The sequence below is a fragment of the Capsicum annuum genome, chromosome 12, assembly GCF_002878395.1.
Source record: "Capsicum annuum cultivar UCD-10X-F1 chromosome 12, UCD10Xv1.1, whole genome shotgun sequence".
In the NCBI taxonomy this organism is placed as follows: Eukaryota; Viridiplantae; Streptophyta; class Magnoliopsida; order Solanales; family Solanaceae; genus Capsicum; species Capsicum annuum.
The window spans coordinates 55,804,546-55,823,272 of NC_061122.1; positions in this window are offsets into that span (position 1 = coordinate 55,804,546).

Sequence of the window (18,727 nt, forward strand, 5' to 3'; positions counted from 1 at the left end):
CTGAATGGATTTGAAGATGTACACTATACCTTGTACCTACATTTCGAGAAATGTAGCCCATATACGAATATGTTGGTCAGTACCATGGAAACGTACCGAGTATATGGGGGTGAAATGCATATATAAAATAATATCTTAATATCATCACAGTTTATCTATACCTCCCGCTCGGTGCTAAAGACTACTCCCGGACTTAGCTCAGATCTTTTCAAAAGAAAATCCACAAATAAACAATTCAACAATTCACAACGGGAGCCATCATGCTACCCTTTTTATAATAATCAATAAAAGTGGATTTCTTTTCTCATCTCGGGTTCAAATCAACCCCTTTTTACGACCAAAAGGTCAAAGCTTCATTATCATCTCAATTCATTCAAACACAAAGTGTTTATAACACATGATTTCTCAAAAAAAAAAAAAAAACAATCTCAATTAGATTTCAAAACTCATGTCTCCACATCATATGAAAATTTATCAAGGTTCAAGCTTTACATCATAAACATATATAAATTCCTTCAAAATCTGAAAATTTAGCCATAAGGCACAAAATATCATCATTCTCATATAATTCCGCTTCTAAAATATCAAAAATATCATAATCTCGTGATAATTAATAAAGGATATAAGTTCATGCTTCAAAATCATAGTAAAACATATGAAATCCATAACTTTGTAAAAGAAAGTATTTTTTGGCACAAGAACAAAAGAGTGTATTTGTTGAAAAACGCCACATACCTTAAACTTGAAGCTTTGAATGACTTTCCGAATGACGTAATGCTATTCACGAACTTTTGGGTGTCACTCGTAGCCTTCGTAATGGGGATTCCGAATATGTAAAAATTATAGAATTCTCACTGTTGAATCTCTAGCTATTGGGGTTTGTATGTTGAAACCCTAAAGGTTGTTCTTGGTGATTTTGAGAGAACGTAAACTTACTTTGATGTTGTGCGAGTTTAATCCCATGTTATAGACATATATAGGGGTGTTTTTGGCACTTGGAAGTGAGGTATGCGGCGCACAACCCATGGCAGACCTTAAGGTGTGAGTCGCACACCTTATGGCAGACATTTAAGTGTACCTCACACTCCCAATCGCACACATTTGATTGGGCGGCGCATTGCCCATCGCACACCCTTACTGCCTCTCACAAAAATGAGTATAACTCTTTGTTCAGGTATCAGATTTTTGCAGAATTGGTATCGTTGGAAAGCTAATTCAATTATCTATAATTTGATAGGTCTTGGGATGAAAAATTACATGTATATTAAGATATATTCACGTTTGAAGTTGACCCTTGTAGAATCGAATGTCAAACTTTGGATGAATCAATTGGTCTTAGCTCAACCTTGTTCTATGTCATTGCAATAAACATTTTCCACCTCTAAACTACTCCATAGACTAGGATAATGATCATGCAACTAGTATTTATGTGACAATCACTTGGACTAGTGCTAAGACACGCAGGAACGACGGTTAGAATTCTAGTATGAAAATATGGGGTATTACATTATCTCCCCCTTGGGAACATTCATCCTCGAATGTGGATAATTAACCTAAAACACAGAGGAATATTAGTCTTCAAGCTATCATGTGTAACTGATAGAACTGAATCACTGGATTTCAAGAATAATGAGCTACTGAACTGGTCTGCAAGTGCATGAATCCTCAAGAAAAATAACTATATGGCTAAGATAGAAACAAGAGTTTCAACTTATGAGTAACCATTACTTTGCACTGGATTTGATCTCATGAGAAAGGATGAGAGGTTTATGACATAAAAACTCGGGGTATTACAACATCCCCCTCTTGGGATCATTCATCCCCGAATGATAATACTTAGATGAAAATACTAGGAAGAGACTGTGATACTACACAGGATACTTACGAACTGAATCATGACTTAATATCTAAAACTAAAACTGATGCATGAACTGAGCTGAATTCATAATTTAATTGGACACAAACACATTGCCTCTTGGACTGTACATACGTATAAGACTGCGGATAGTAAGACTAGCTGGAAAATTAAGAATCTATAGGAGCTTATCTCCTTTCTTGCTAAACTAGATTACAAGCTATATGGACTGGATCATACTGACTACCCATACTCAAATAGAGTATTTCTTTAGAACTTTTCTACGAAATTCTATTGACATTAGGGAGCAAAGAATTTGGGCATGCTCAATAAGACATTTGACTAAGGAATTAAAACATTGATATAACTCTATAGCATGAAATATAATTATATAACTCATAAACTAGGATAGGATTTCTAGGCCACAGGCAACGCAACTTCTTACTTTGAAGCTTAGCATCACTTCTCAAATGCTCTCTTAACTATACTATTCCTCTTAAATACCTTACTCATTTGATTCAACTTATAATTTTCATATTGGCACTGCAAAATCTTTTTACTAAGGTTTAAACTAAACTAAGTTCTCTCACCATGATCAAGCCTAACACTAAATCACAAGATACAACATGCCAACCACAATACTAGTCTAAACCACAAGGTTCAATATTCTATATCTTTTTAGAGCTCACACCCTAAGCATAACATGCCTTACCACTTCAATGACTAATTTAAAACTCTTGATATGGATTCACTAATGCATATTTCACTCATCATCTTACACCCAACATGACATTCAAGCCTATCATTAAAAATCACATATTACTTTAAGGCAAATACCCCTAAAGGCATACTTCACATATTTTCTAAACCTTAATCAACGATAATTTTTTGGTACTATTCTTACAAACATACACACAATTTCTAACTAACCATGACATGTATCAAATACTTGGCCTCAATCTTACTTCACACTTTAGCCTTAGATAGAAAAGCATAAATAATCTTTCTTAATGAGGGTCATCAACTCTCTCACATATAAACCATTGCTTATCCACTATCATCACCACTACTTAGCATATAAAGAGGTTACCGAAGGGCTAACACATATGACCCAGAAGCACGAAAACTACAATACATAACATTAACACTTATCTTTGTCCTGAGGAATGAAATATCAAAGGCATGGATTCATTAAAGAAATCTAAGATGAGGACATGTATGATATAATGCGAACTTCACTAGTATCATGAGTTTAAAAACTGGTCATACTCTGAAACATAAGTTTATACTTATCATGAGCTATTCAAAATAAGACTGGAGTTCATAGATTCATAAGAGATAACTCGAATCACAGAGTGAAGCTGTTACATGCTTACTAGAAGCTGAGAATGGGCTTGAGTACACATGATAGGTATAAGCATAGGCATGTGGCATGGATTTGTCAAGCAAGTGATGGATTTGGTGTTGTAATGACTGAAATTCAAGGAATACTCTAGAGTAAGAAGGGATCACTATCTCATCATAACTCATTATTGACATATATCACAATCTAATTCTCAAAACTCGATTTGGTTCTTCACTAACCATCTCCCCCTTAGGTCAAAGCTGGTATTCTAAGTATGATGGTCTACTCCATATCCTTGAGATTAAGCCATAATTTCATCATTCTATTATCTACACATAAATGCTAAACTCACAAGAATAAACTAATTTCGAACTTAACCATCCATATGCCATCCTTAACTTTCTAGCTTCAATAATCATCATCAAAGAGTTGCACTCTCATTTGCAACCATACCTACATCTCTAATCACATAATCATAACCTACCAAGATCACACCTCTATTCTTATATTTTTTTTCCAAACCATGAGAATAATAATCATACTAAAAAGGCTTAACATCTTTAATCATAACTCCATAACTTAGCTATCAAGAACAACATAAATTATCTAACTAGCCTTTCTCCACCTAGAAACTCAACGTTACTACTAACCCCACAATATGCAATAATCCTTAAAAAATAATGCAGCCCCATAGAACCTTGGACACACCTCTACACCATACTTAATTACAAACGCATGATCTTACGCTCTTGTATACACTTTCAGGCCTACTAGATCACCTCCATATAACTAGCATCAACAATCGAACCATCAACTGTTCAAACTTAATGTCTAGAGCTAAACATGATTTACAACCCAATCTCACACACAATTTTCACTTCAAAACTATAGAACATAGAATTAAAAAAAAACTAGTAATCAATAAAAATCGATCATAATCATATGGCCTATCTTATTCATAATCTGTTAACACATCCTTCTTCTTCACATCAATACTATTTACCCATCTTCACACCTAAATAACTTTCATAGCTCTATAAATTTCAACTAAACTTCCTCTTGCAATCTCAGGAAAGCCTAAATTAACAATACTCAACCACCAAGTACTTCCATCAAAACCTATACTTTCCTAGCACAACAAATACCATCAATACCTCTTTTCATACTTCAAGCAAACAACAATCCACCTTAACTAATAATCTCCTTCTCTAACTTCACAAAACTAACAAACAAGGATATATCACTTTATTACTAATTCAATCATAAGAAAAAATTCAGTTATACATATTCAATAAATCGCCCTTACCACCATTCTTGCCACTACACTTCTAAACCCACAAGTTTAACTAACACAAGACTTTCAACTAAATGTTATTACTTCTGTCACTACACAGAAACCCACACTTTCAACTAACATCGGAACAACAAGATAAACAACAAGTTGCTAGTGAATCGAAATAGGCCTCACACGGCTTCACTAGACTTTGATTTTTCACAAACATAATGATAACAAGATTACATAATACAAGAGATAAAAACTTGACACACAGCATTCAACGATCTAAGAATACACCTTACTCTGTCTTAATTAAATAACTCATAAGAACGAGAGCATAACTTAAATTTGAAGGACTTATAACACACTAGAAGGCTCCTCTCAAGCCACTTTATGAAACTTCTGAAACTTCTGCCAGCAAATATAAAAGCATTATCTGAAAAGGAAATTGGAACTTACCAAACATGTTACCTCAAGAACAATACATAGATAGAGAAGTATAGATTATCATTATGGATTCTGAGGAGAAATTTAAAAGCATATCTGACTCGGGATTAGTGCACGATTTCTACAGTCTTGATAAAGCACTTTAATTTTTGGAACTCAAAAGCACTGATCAGATATTTTTCAAGCTCGCTTACAAGAACATAACAATCTGTAGAGATTTAAGTTTCACTATTTCTGATACCTTAAAAATAAGGAAGAGATGGCCTGACTAGAGTAAGATAGAATCTGTATAAGTTTCCTGGAGAACTTTTCTATAGCATGATTTAAGACTTGAAAGAATGAAGACATTCCCTAAATGCCCTATAGCCTCTAGAAGAAAAGTACAGGCGTCTCTGTATCGTTCCGTAAGACTCTACTAGGTACGGCTTCATAGACACCCTAGGACACTTGAACTTTGTGCTCTGATACCAAGCTTGTAACACCCTAAAATTGAGTCCTGAGACGTCACATGGTGCTTAGGATCACAATTGACCCCAAGCTAACTCTTCTACTGGCATAACTCATAAGCAACTGAACAAAAAGTATAAATCTATACAAATCTGCGGAAAATAACTCTTTTCTGAATATGATAGATACAAAACTAAATTTACAAGATTACAATTCTACCTTTACAACCAAAATTGAAATGGAATACATCAACTTCTACTGACTGTCTATGAAGCCTCTACTAGTACTTACTATAGGTAGTTGGGTCATGACTCTCGACTATCCCAACTTAATACGGCTGGATACAAAAAATACAACACTTCTCGAACTGTATAACTAACTCAAGCCCTTGAATCAAAAGGAATCATCACCTGCTGACTGGATTTCGTGAACTGACTGGATTTGAAGATATACACTATACCTTGTACCTACATTCTGAGAAAATATAGCCCACATACGAATATGTGGGTCAGTACCATGGAACCGTACCGAGCATATGGGGGTGCAATGGATATATAAAATAATATCTTAATATCATCATAGTTTATAAAATTATGCATGCTGATATAAATGACTCACTTATCTTGAATTAAAATCATCATAATCATAAGAGAGTAAAATATATCGGGTGAAACATGTAAGTCATCATAATAAATCTCAATTCACTTCCATCTCGATTCCAAATCATCAAAGCAATCAAATCTCACAACAATTATCTTTGAAACATATGTTCATTAAATCTTTTGAAAATAATGACTTTCTCAAACTCAGTCTTTCAACCAAATATGTTTTCATCTCTAATAGAAGAATAAGACTTTTCATATTAGATAGGAGAATACACACACACATATTAGGAGTCTCTTACAACCAACATAGTGAGTTACATAGAGTCCAACGTCTAACCCACGTTGGGGAGAGCTATCCTATCCTTTCCATCAGAGTAGGACCTTAAATCATCAATCCAAACACTAGTGATCACTATATAAATCAGCCTTAGGCTCACAACCTACGGGGCCATGTAGTTTTAGGGAAGTACCAATCCTGCTATACCTCCCGCTCGGTGCTAAAGACTACTCCCGGACTTAGCTCAGATCTTTTCAAAAGAAAATCCACAAATAAAAAATTCAACAATTCACAACGGGAGCCATCATGCTACCCTTTTTATAATAATCAATAAAAGCAGATTTCTTTTCTCATCTCGGGTTCAAATCAACCCTATTTTACAACCAAAAGGTCAAAGCCTCATTATCATCTCAATTCATTCAAACACAAAGTGTTTATAACACATGATTTCTAAAAAAAAACCACCATCTCAATTAGAGTTCAAAACTCATGTCTCAACATCATATGAAAATTTATCAAGGTTCAAGCTTTACATCATAAACATATATAAATTCCTTCAAAATCTGAAAATTTAGCCATAAGGCACAAAATATCATCATTCTCATATAATTACGTTTCTAAAATATCAAAAATATCATAATCTCATGATAATCAATATAGGATATAAGTTCATGCTTCAAAATCGTAGTAAAACATATTAAATCCATAACTTCGTAAAAGAAAGTATTTTTAGGCACAAGAACAAAAGAGTGTATTTGTTGAAAAATGCCACATACCTTAAACTTGAAGCTTTGAATGACTTTCTAAATGACGTAATGTTATTCATGAACTTTTGGGTGTCACTCGTAGCCTTCGTAATGGGGATTCCAAATATGTAAAAATTATAGAATTCTCACGGTTGAATCTCTAGCTATTGGGGTTTGTATGTTGAAACCTTAAAGGTTGTTCTTGGTGATTTTGAGAGAAAGTAATCTTATTTTGATGTTGTGGGAGTTTAATCCCGTGTTATAGATATATATAGGGGTGTTTTTGGCACTTGGAAGAGAGGTATGCGGCGCACAACCCATGGTAGACCTTAAGGTGTGCGTCGCATATCTTATTGAAGACATTTAAGTATACCTCACACTCCCAATCGCACACATTTGATTGGGCGGCGCATTGCCCATCGTACACCCTTACTGCCTCTCACAAAAATAGGCATAACTCTTTGCTTGGGCATCGAATTTTTGCAAAACTGATATTGTTGAAAAGATAATTCAATTATCTATAATTTGATAGGTCTTGGGATGAAAATTTTCATGTATATTAAGAGATATTTACATTTGAAGTTGACCCTTGTTGAATCGAATGTCAAACTTTGGATGAATAATTGGTCTTAGCTCAACCTTGTTCTGTGTCTTTGCTATAAACATTTTCCACCTCTAAAATACTCCATAGACTAGGATAATGATCATGCAACTTTTATTCACATGAGAATCACTTGGATTAGAGCTTAGATGCACAGAAATGACGGTTAGAATTCTAGCACGAAAATAAGGGTATTACAATATATTGCAACAAATTAGTCATATGTGTTGCAACAGATTACTCATTTGTTGCAACAGATTACTCATTTATTATAACACATTATTCATATATGTTGCAACAAATTAGTCATATATATTGCAACAGACTACTCATTTATTGTAAAAAATTAGTCATAGATATTGCAACAGATTAGTCATATATGTTGCAACATATTACTAATCTGCGCAACATATTAGTCATATATATTACAACAGATTACTAATCTGTGCAACAGATTAGTCATATATGTTGCAACAAATACTCATCTGTAGGATTCACGTTATATGTTTTATCCATTATTAAAAAACAGCAGTAGCAGATACATCCAGATAAGAAATTCAACTAAAAAATAATAAATATTAAAAAAATAACAAACACCAATAAATCAAGTTCCTCATTTTTTTCATAACTTAAAAGCCCTAATTTTTTACTTGTGAAAATTGAAAAAAATGATGAAGAACTAGAAGTTGTTGTCGCAAGAGAATGTTGTCACGTCGACTGATAGTTGAAAGTAAAAAAGGAACGGGCAAGAACACAAATCTATTTGTTTCCAGTGGTTGAAGTTGAACAAGATTGAAAGGAGAAATTTGAAAAGTTGTTGGTTGGGAGAAGTTAGAGAGAGAAACTATCGAGAGAAAAAGAGGAGAGAGAGAAATTGATTTGCAGAGGGAGGGAAGTTTTGTGGGTGTGGGTTAATTTGTATTTTTTAAAAGATTAAAAAGTTTAGAAAATATTAATCAAGTCCACAATTAACCTAATCAAGTTTTTAAATTATGTTTGACCCTTTAAATAGGTCAATGTCACCAATCCTTTATTCAAGACTTAAAAAACATCTTTCCTTCAATTTTCTCCACTTAGTACGTAGTAGTACTTTTAGTAATTTTTTAAAACAGGCATGGTAGTAGTAGTATTAAATAATAATAATAATAATAATAATAATAATAATAATAATAATAATAATAAATAAATAAATAAATAAATAAATAAATAAAGTATAGTAGTGGGTAGAACATAGTTATAGTGATAGAAGAGAAAAAAAGTGGGGACTTTTTTTAAAAAGAAAATAACATGTGAATTAATCTTATTGATTTCAAATTTTCTCATAATTCAAATATATACGTTATAAGATAAATATGTATTTTATTTGAAAAATTATGGATAAGGAAGAATAATAAATTGATCTTCTTTTAACAAATACATATTATATTTGGATTTGAATTTGAATTTAAATGAAATTTAAATTGAAGTAGAGTTGTATTTTCTTAATATCTCTTTAATATCTATATAACCAGTATTAGTGGTAGAAACAATAATACATAGTACATTTCAAACTTATCTCTTTTAAAATTTAAATGTTATAAAATATATTTAAATATATTTTATTTACATGTTAGGAAAAGATAAAAATTATTGATAATAATAATAATGATAAATATGCATTTAATTTTAAAAAATATTTATAAATATTGAAGAAAAAGATAAAAATATAATATTTTTGAATTGTGTATAATATAATAAAGAAAAATATCAAATTGAGGAGAGGGATTTGTTTTTTTAAAAAAAAAAACAAATTGAGGAGGGGTGGAGGTGGTGGGAGGGGTGGGAGGTGGGTGAGGGTAGAGAAAAAAATATTATTTTTATATTTCATTGAGAAATAATATCATGGTTGATTTTTTTAAGATAATAGAATTTAACATGTTTGAACAAACACTACAACATAAAATACTAAAAATATTATTTTAATATTATTCGTGCATCGCGTGAGTACGTACACTAGGTTGTGTAAATGAAGGACAATAAATCTCATTTCTATATGTAATTATATAGCAAACTTTATCCAAAATACAAAATACAACTTGCTATTATTCGCAATTATGAAATAGTTGCTATGAAACTTCTAATAATGAGGGAAAGTTTGCTACTTAGGAAATTTTTCCTTAATTTATAGCATGTTTGCATCAAAGTACTTAGGTCATTTTATAACAACGTGTTGGTGTTTATGTTTAATTTACTATTAAAAGTGAATGATATATTAGTAGACATAAAGTGTAAAAATAAAGTCTTTATTTTTTATAATTCATGTGATCACTTATGACATGTTTTTCTCATTATCTCCTATTAATTACCCTAATGAACCTTAAATTATGCCATCAACTTTCTTGATATTTATTTATGGAAGAAATCTTACACTTATATACAAGATGCTTTCTGAAAAATAAATGAGAAGTGAATGAGAAAGTACCATGAGGCTTTGAGTTAAAAGTGACAAAAGAGTTTGAAAATGGGGTATAGGTGACTCAAGTCTTAATAATTGAGTGGATGTGACAATTACTTTATTATGGATCAAGAATGTCTGGAAAAATTTAAAAATAATCCACAAGTTTTTAAATTTATACTTTGATCCAATGTAAAACCTAATATAACTAGAAACAGAGGGGAAAAAATGTGTGTTTCTCTCTTCCCACTTATTGTAATTTTTTCTCTTTTCACAATTTTTATTGTAGCTTTATTCATCATCTTCTTCTTCATTATCATTATCTTCTTCTTCCTTATCATTTCTTCTTGTTCATCATCATCACCTTCTTGTCATTGACCATTATTGTTGTTGTTGTTACCGCTACTGTTGCTACTTGATTAAATTTGTTTAGGTCAAATTTTTTCATATATCACTTGGGCATTACTTCATAGGTGATTTTAGTAAGTAAAATTATAATTTTTAGCTGAATTTCTTATCTGGGTACATCTGTTGATGTTGTTTTTCCAACAATGGATAAAACATGTAATACGAATCCAACAGATGAGTAATCTGTTCCAACATATGACTAATCTGTTGCAACATATTAATCATATGTTGCAATAACATGAGGGTAATCTATTTCAACAGATGAGTAATTTGTTCCAACATATGACGGATCTATTGCAACATATTAGTCATATGTTGCAATAACATGTGGGTAATATGTTGCAACGGATAAGTAAATTGCTCCAACATATGACTTAACTATTGCAACATATGAGTCAGATGTTGCAATAGATTACTCATCTGTTAGATTCGTATTATAGTGTTGTAACATAAATCCAATATATGGGTCATCTGTTGCAATAAGTGAATCATCTGTTGCAATAGATTATTCACTTATTGCAACAGATGACTCATATATTGGATTCATGTTGCAAGTTCTATGCATTATAGCAGTAACAGATACACCAAATAATAAATTCAACAAAAATCATAATTTTACTTACAAAATCATCAATGAAATAATGTCCAATTGATATACGAACAAAATTTGATCGAAAAAAATTTCAAAAATTTCAACAGGGGCACAACGAATAAGTGAAACACATAATTTCATAAAATAGGTAAAGAAGACAAAAATAGTATTCCATACCTCAAATGCAAAATGATCAAGGGGACAAACGTTTAAGTTCTCCTAAAAATGTTTAAATTGATTTAATTAAAATTGAAGACACGTCCTTAAGAAAAGACCTTAGACAAGGGGACAGACGTTTGAGTTCTCCTAAAAAATTTGAGCTTTAGTATTATAAATTGCTTTTCAACATATATCCTGTCTATTTGATAATTTTCAACAGATGAGTCATATGTTGCAACATATTAGCCATCTGTTGTAATAGATGTCTATATCTGTTTGATATTTTCAATAGATGAGTCATTTATTATAACAAGTTAGTCATCCGTTGTAATAGATATCATTATTTGTTTGGTCATTTTCAACAGATATCTTGGTCTGTTTGGTCATTTATAATAGATTACTCATCTGTTGCAACATGTTAATCATCTATTTATTTAAATTAATCCTTTATTAGTAATAAATAAATTATTTTAACTAAAATAAAATATGAATTAATAAGTTCAATTATAGTTTTATCTCATGGTAATTACATGATCAACGGAGTGTGTTCGTCCTGAGTAGAGTGATTAATTGATCAATTTTATTTGAAATGATTCAAACCAAGCCATCATTAGAAACAACTATATTGATTTAACTAAAATTAAAGATGAATTAGTAGGTTCAATTATGATTTCAATTAATCTCATAGTAAGTACATGATCAACTAATTGTTTCGTCCTGAGTAGAATGATTAATTGAACAATCTTATTTGAAATGATACAAATTACGCCATTATTAGTAATAACTATATTGATTTAACTAAAATTAAAAATAAATTGACGAGTTCACTTACAATTTCAATTAATCTCATAGTAATTACATGATTAACCAAATGTATTCGTCCTGAGTAGAGTGATCAATTGACCAATTTTATTTGAAATGATTCAAATTAAGTCATTATTAGTAATAACTAAATTTATTTAACTAAAATTAAATATGAACTTATAATTATAAATAATCTCATAGTAATTACACGATCAACTAAGTGTACTGATCATGAATATAGTGATCAATTGACCAATTTTATTTGAAATGAATCAAATTAAGTCATGATTCGTAATAACTAAATTGATATGACTAAAATTAAAGATGAATTGATAAGTTCACTTACAATTTTAATTAATCTCATAGTAATTACATGATCAACTAAGTGTATTCGTCTCGAGGAGAGTGATCAATCGATCAATTTTATTTGAAATGATTCAAATTAAGCCATTATTAGTAACAACTAAATTGATTTTAACTAAAAGATGAATTGATAAGTCCACTTACAATTTCAATTAATTTCATAGTAATTACATAATTAACTAAGTGTATTCGTCCTGAATAGAATGATCAATTGATCAATTTTATTTGAAATAATTCAAATTAAGCAAATATTAGAAATAACTAAATTGATTTAACTAAAATTAAAGACAAGAACTTACACAAGGAGACAAAAGTTTGAGTTCTCCTAAAAATATTTGAGCTTTAGTATTTTAAATTATTTTCCAACATATATCCCATCAGTTTGATAATTTTCAACAGATAAGTCATATGTTGCAACAACTTAGTCATCTGTTGCAATAGATGTATATATTTGTGTCACGACCCAAAAATGAGGATCATGATGGCACTTGTCACGGCGTACCTTGACAAGTGAAATTATCAACTAAACTGATACAAAAAGAGGAAAAAACAGAAATATCCCAAGGTAAGACTTCTAGAATGAAGCCAAACCATATAAGTAATCATAACAATATGGAAAGAACTTATCTAAAATATCAATCATGTCCAAAATCAAGTGTCAATAGTGTAAGAACTACTAATACAATTCAAGAGTCAAATATATCGAAAAAATAACCACAAAGGAATAATATCTGTCTCCGAATACTAATAAAGACATAACTACTGTAGAAAGATAGAGGTGAACTTCGGATGCATGAATGTCCAACAGTTATATTGGAAGCCCCAACAATCGCCCGAGTCAATCAAGCTGAGGCGCACTCAAGCTAGGACTTGCTCGAAAAGGACGCAGTAGGCATGAGTTCAGTTCACATGTACTCAGTAGGTATCATAGTCCGACCAATCAAAGTAGTAAATAAAGCATACAAAATATACACTTAAGGCACGTCACCTGCAATAAAAAAATGTCTCACAACGGTAGCCCACACCGCTTGCACTAACAGTTCTAATACATCACATATATTGTAACTTTACAACAAGATAGAACACAGGTATGTATTATATCACACATAAGTAGAACAAGAGGGAACATACTTATACAAGATTATCAAATACAAGTTAGAAAAGATAAGACAAATTACATAAATAGCAATACAACACAATAAAGTGAAAGTATATAATGATGGTGATAATGATGATGATGATGATGCATGAGGTTGTCGTATAATCCTTGTATACACCTACAGAGCTAAATCTTCCTCACGTAGGATCCATGGGGGATTCATCAACCTGTATGCAATCCATATATCTCATATCTAATTTCTGGTACAGCCCCCGAAAAGAGTTTTATAAGGTGTTATAGTATCTTCTCCCTAGCATATCTCGGGGAGAGTTTTAAAAAAGTGTTGTCAGTGTTTCTCAGATGTTGTTATGGTGGTACCAATGTTTTATGAATGAGTATGATATGAGGATGTAATGCTCACAACCAATCACAATGAGTATTTTCACAACCAACCACAATGATATATTTCCACAACCATGTGACTCAATATCCACTTATTATTTTAGTTTCATCCATGAATTTTCACATGTCTTATATGTCAAATAAAATATGAATATAATCATAATACACCAATGGTATCATATTAAGCATCTTAACAACACAATACAATTATTAACATGTATTCAAGGCTATTAATATAACATAGGATCCCACGCGATCACACATATCACATAATAACTCAATTTTGACAATTACATCACATATAGGCCCCCACACGGGCACAACACATAAATACCCATTTTTCATTATTAGTTCTCACTCTTAACATGCATTTTGTATAATCATTTACTACCTAGCCCAGTCTGAAATAGTTAAACCATAGTCTATCTCAAAAGTCCAAATCGATCCGCTACACTTTGAACCCACGACCTTAATTTCCACCAAATGATCTCAAACTCTACTAAAAGCATATGAAATCTATGTATCAAAACAAAACCAACAACACTCATATTGACTATGTTTGGTTCGGGGTCAAAACGGACCCCCCAAATGAATTTCTGAAAAAGAAGGGCAAAAATCAAAACTTTACTTTAAAAACATATTTTTCATATTTTTAGGAACCTACAGCTGAAAATCCAAGTTAAATTGAGTCAAAAACGAGGTTCAAATCGAAGAAAAATCATTTTTGAGCTTTACCGGGTAAAATCTTTGAAATTTGGGTTAAAATCAAGTGTGAGAGTTGTTTTGAAGGTTAAATTGATGAAAAAGTAGTAATTATAGGATAAAAACATTATTTAAGTGAAAAGAAATGAAATTTGGGTTTAAATGCCCTAAGATTTTTGTGATTTTGAGAAATTAATCAAGAAATTACTAAAAAAAGGGTAAATTCTTACCTTAAATCCATAATAAAATCAAAAAATACATGTTAATCTAGCTTCCCAAGTTCGTATAAACTTTATTTTTAAGCTTTCATACTATTTTAGGGTTTAACTCTCAAGAGGCAAGATGAAAAATGAAAAAAATAGGCCAAAAAGAGTGAAAAAGCTATATTTATTCCAGATTTTCTACAACATTCTAGTGCAGATTTTTCCCTTAAGTCGAAACGGACTTCAATGGGGTGTTCGGAAATCGTTCGGAGTTTGTGATACACAAACTAACTATGCAACCATACTAAATTTGACGTTCAGGATGCGTTGGCGATATCAGATTTTTGAAGAAATATTGTTTTCACAAAGTTGACCCACGAAACTCGAAATTATAATTTTTCAAACCGAGGGTCGAAATGAGATTTAAAAGACGTAAAGTCATACCAAATATGCTAACACCTTAAAATTGACATTACGGATCTGCTAGCGAAGTCAGATTTTCCATACGAGGTCGTTTCGATCAAATGTCGATCCCACACCCATATTTTCAATTTTTCAACTTTCCGACCAATAGGTCAAAATGAGCTCGGGTGTACCGGAACCCGAACCAAAGGTCTACCTAGACTAAAATCGATATTTTAGAGCTATTGGAGCAGTCCGTTTGGCCATCCATCGCACGAATCAAAATATATCCCCATAAGTCTAAAATAAGGCTCTCAAAGCCATAAAAAATTACAATATCACATAAATGATACCAAAATGTATCGAAAAGCATGTCAATCATTCTCACACCCTAGAAATACTATAATGCAACTACAGAGAGGGGTAAAATAGTCAAATTATACAAAATCACAAATTTCATATATTTCATCAAATTTTTAGGTCGTTACAATTTGTTTAATAATTTTCAATAGATGAGTCATTTATTGCAACAAGTAGTCATCTGTTGCAGCAGATGTCTATATTTTTTTGATCATTTCCAATAGATGTCTTTATCTATTTGGTCATTTTCAACAGATTACTCATCTGTTGCAACATGTTAGTCGTCTATTGATTCATATTATGTCATTATTAGTAATAACTAAATTGATTTAACTAGAATTAAACATGAATTAATAAGTTTAATTACAGTTTCAATTAATCTCATGGTAATTACATGATCAACTAAGTGTGTTCGTCCTGAGTAGAGTGATCAATTGACCAATTTTATTTGAAAATTTCAAACTAAGCCATCATTATAAATAACTATATTGATTTAACTAATATTAAAGATCAATTAGTAAATTCAATTACAAATACAATTAATCTCATAGTAATTACATGATCAACTAAGTGCTTCATCTTGAGTAGAATGATCAACTTATCAATTTTAATTGAAATGATTCAAATTAAGCTATTATTAGTGATAACTATATTGATTTAACTAAAATTAAATATGAATTGATAAGTTCACTTATAATTTCAATTAATCTCATAGTAATTACATAATTAACTAAGTGTATTCGTCCTGAGTAGAGTGATCAATTGACCAATTTTATTTGAAATGATTCAAATTAAGTAATTATTAGTAATAACTAAATTGACTTAACTAAAATTAAAGATGAACTTACAATTTCAATTAATCTCATAGTAATTAAATGATCAACTAAGTATATTCTTCATGAATAGAGTAATTTGACCAATTTTATTTGAAATGGATAAAATTAAGCCATTATTCAAAATAATTAAATTGATATAACTAAAATTAAAGATGAATTGATAAGTTCACTTACAATTTCAATTAATTTCATAGTAATTACATGATCAACTAAGTGTATTCATCTTGAGGAGAGTGATCAATTGACTAATTTTATTTGAAATGATTCAAATTAAGTCATTATTAGTAATAGCTAAATTAATTTTAACTAAATTAAAGATGAATTAATAAGTTCACTTACAATTTCAATTAATTTTATAATAATTATATGATCAACTAAATATATTCATCATGAGTAGAATAATCAATTAGTTTATTTGAAATAATTAAAATTAAGCAAGTATTTGTAATAACTAAATTGATTTAACTAAAATTAAATATGAATAAATAAGTTTAATTACAGTTTCAATTAATCTCATGGTAATTACATGATTAACTAAGTGTGTTTGTCCTGAGTAGAGTGATCAATTGGCCAATTTTATCTGAAATGATTCAAACTAAGCCATCATTAGAAATAACTATATTGATTAACTAAAATTAAAGATGAATTAGTAAGTTTAATTATAATTTCAATTAATCTCATAGTAATTACATTAATTACATGATCAACTAAGTATTTCATCATGAGTAGAACGATCAATTAACTAATTTTATTTGAAATGATTCAAATTAAGCCATTGTTAGTTATAGCTAAATTGATTTAATAATTATAATTTTAATTAATATCATAGTAATTACATGATCGTTTAAGTGTATAACCTATTGCAACAGATTTAACCTGTTGCAACAGATGAGTCATTGATTGAAAATTATCAAATAGATATACACATATGTTGCAACAGATTGTTCATGTGTTGTAACAAATGTCTTTATATGTTTGGCCATTACCAATAGATGATCAATTTACTACAACAAATGACCAATCTGTTGCAACCTATGACTTTTATGTTGGGTCATTTCCAACAGATTACTAATCTGTTGTAATAGATAACCAATCTGTTACAACAAATGTCTTTATGTGTTTGGTCATTTTTAATATATTACTAATGTGTTGAGATAGACGATCAATCTATTGTAATAGATGTCTTTATCTACTTGGTCATTTCCAATAGACTACCCATCCGTTGCAACAGATGGACCATCTGTTATCAATCCTATCTTTAACTTTGTTGTAATAGTAAAAATCTTGTGTTGTTATTTGATTTTAGTCTATGACTTTGCTCTCAACCAAATACTTTCCTTCTTGTAATTGTTTTTTCCACTCTTGAACACTCAAAAACCTACACCTCTCAACATCTAAAAGAAAAAAAAATAGGCAGAATGAAAAAAAAGAGTAAACCCAGTCGATCTAATATAGATTTTCTCATTCATTACATACAAAACATTTAGGACATTAGGCAGATACTATAAAATAAATTACATGTGATAAAAAATACATAACCTTATTATTATTATTATTATTATTATTTTATTATTATTATTATTATTGTCAATCGAAAATCCATTGGGCAGCAGACCCCTCAACCTTTGAATCTCACGAAGCACCCTTGCTCTCGTGGCGCCCAACTCTTACTGGAGTTCATGAACAAGTCTTTCAAGTTCCTGTACGGTGTCAAGAAGAATCACCATCTACCAAATTGGATCATTCATATCTAGAACATGCATGAACAAATAATGTAAAACACTAAACCACGTATACTACCAACTAGTAGCTTAACCAAAAAAATGTGGAACCTTACTAGAAAATATATGCATGTTAACAATTTTCATGTTAGAACAAGAAAATAAAACAAACCTCAACGGACGAACAAGAGATTTATTTTTGAAAGAGAAGTGGTTGAAGATGTAATGACGTTTTTATGCAAGACAATATGCAAGAGATAGAGCTGAGGAGATCTATTTATAAAAAATTGAATGAGTGAGTAGTGTAGTGTGTTAGGCAAAAAATCACGATCGTTCACCTCTTTTTTAATAATTATATCTCTTAATTATATCAAACTTAGTGACTTTTCTATTATTTAAATTTAAAAGATTTAAATACAAAAAAGGTGAAAAGTCATAACTTTTCACCCTTTTAATATTTTAGTTATTTAAATTAAATAGCTACAAAATTGTGTTTATCATATTTTTTGATATTATTTATTTACGAATCATTTTTTAATTAAATGATCGAAAAGTCATGACCCTTGAGTTCTTCCATCAAATGATCTATCTGTTGCAACATATGACTCATCTGTTGGAATAATTGATTCATTTTGCAACATAT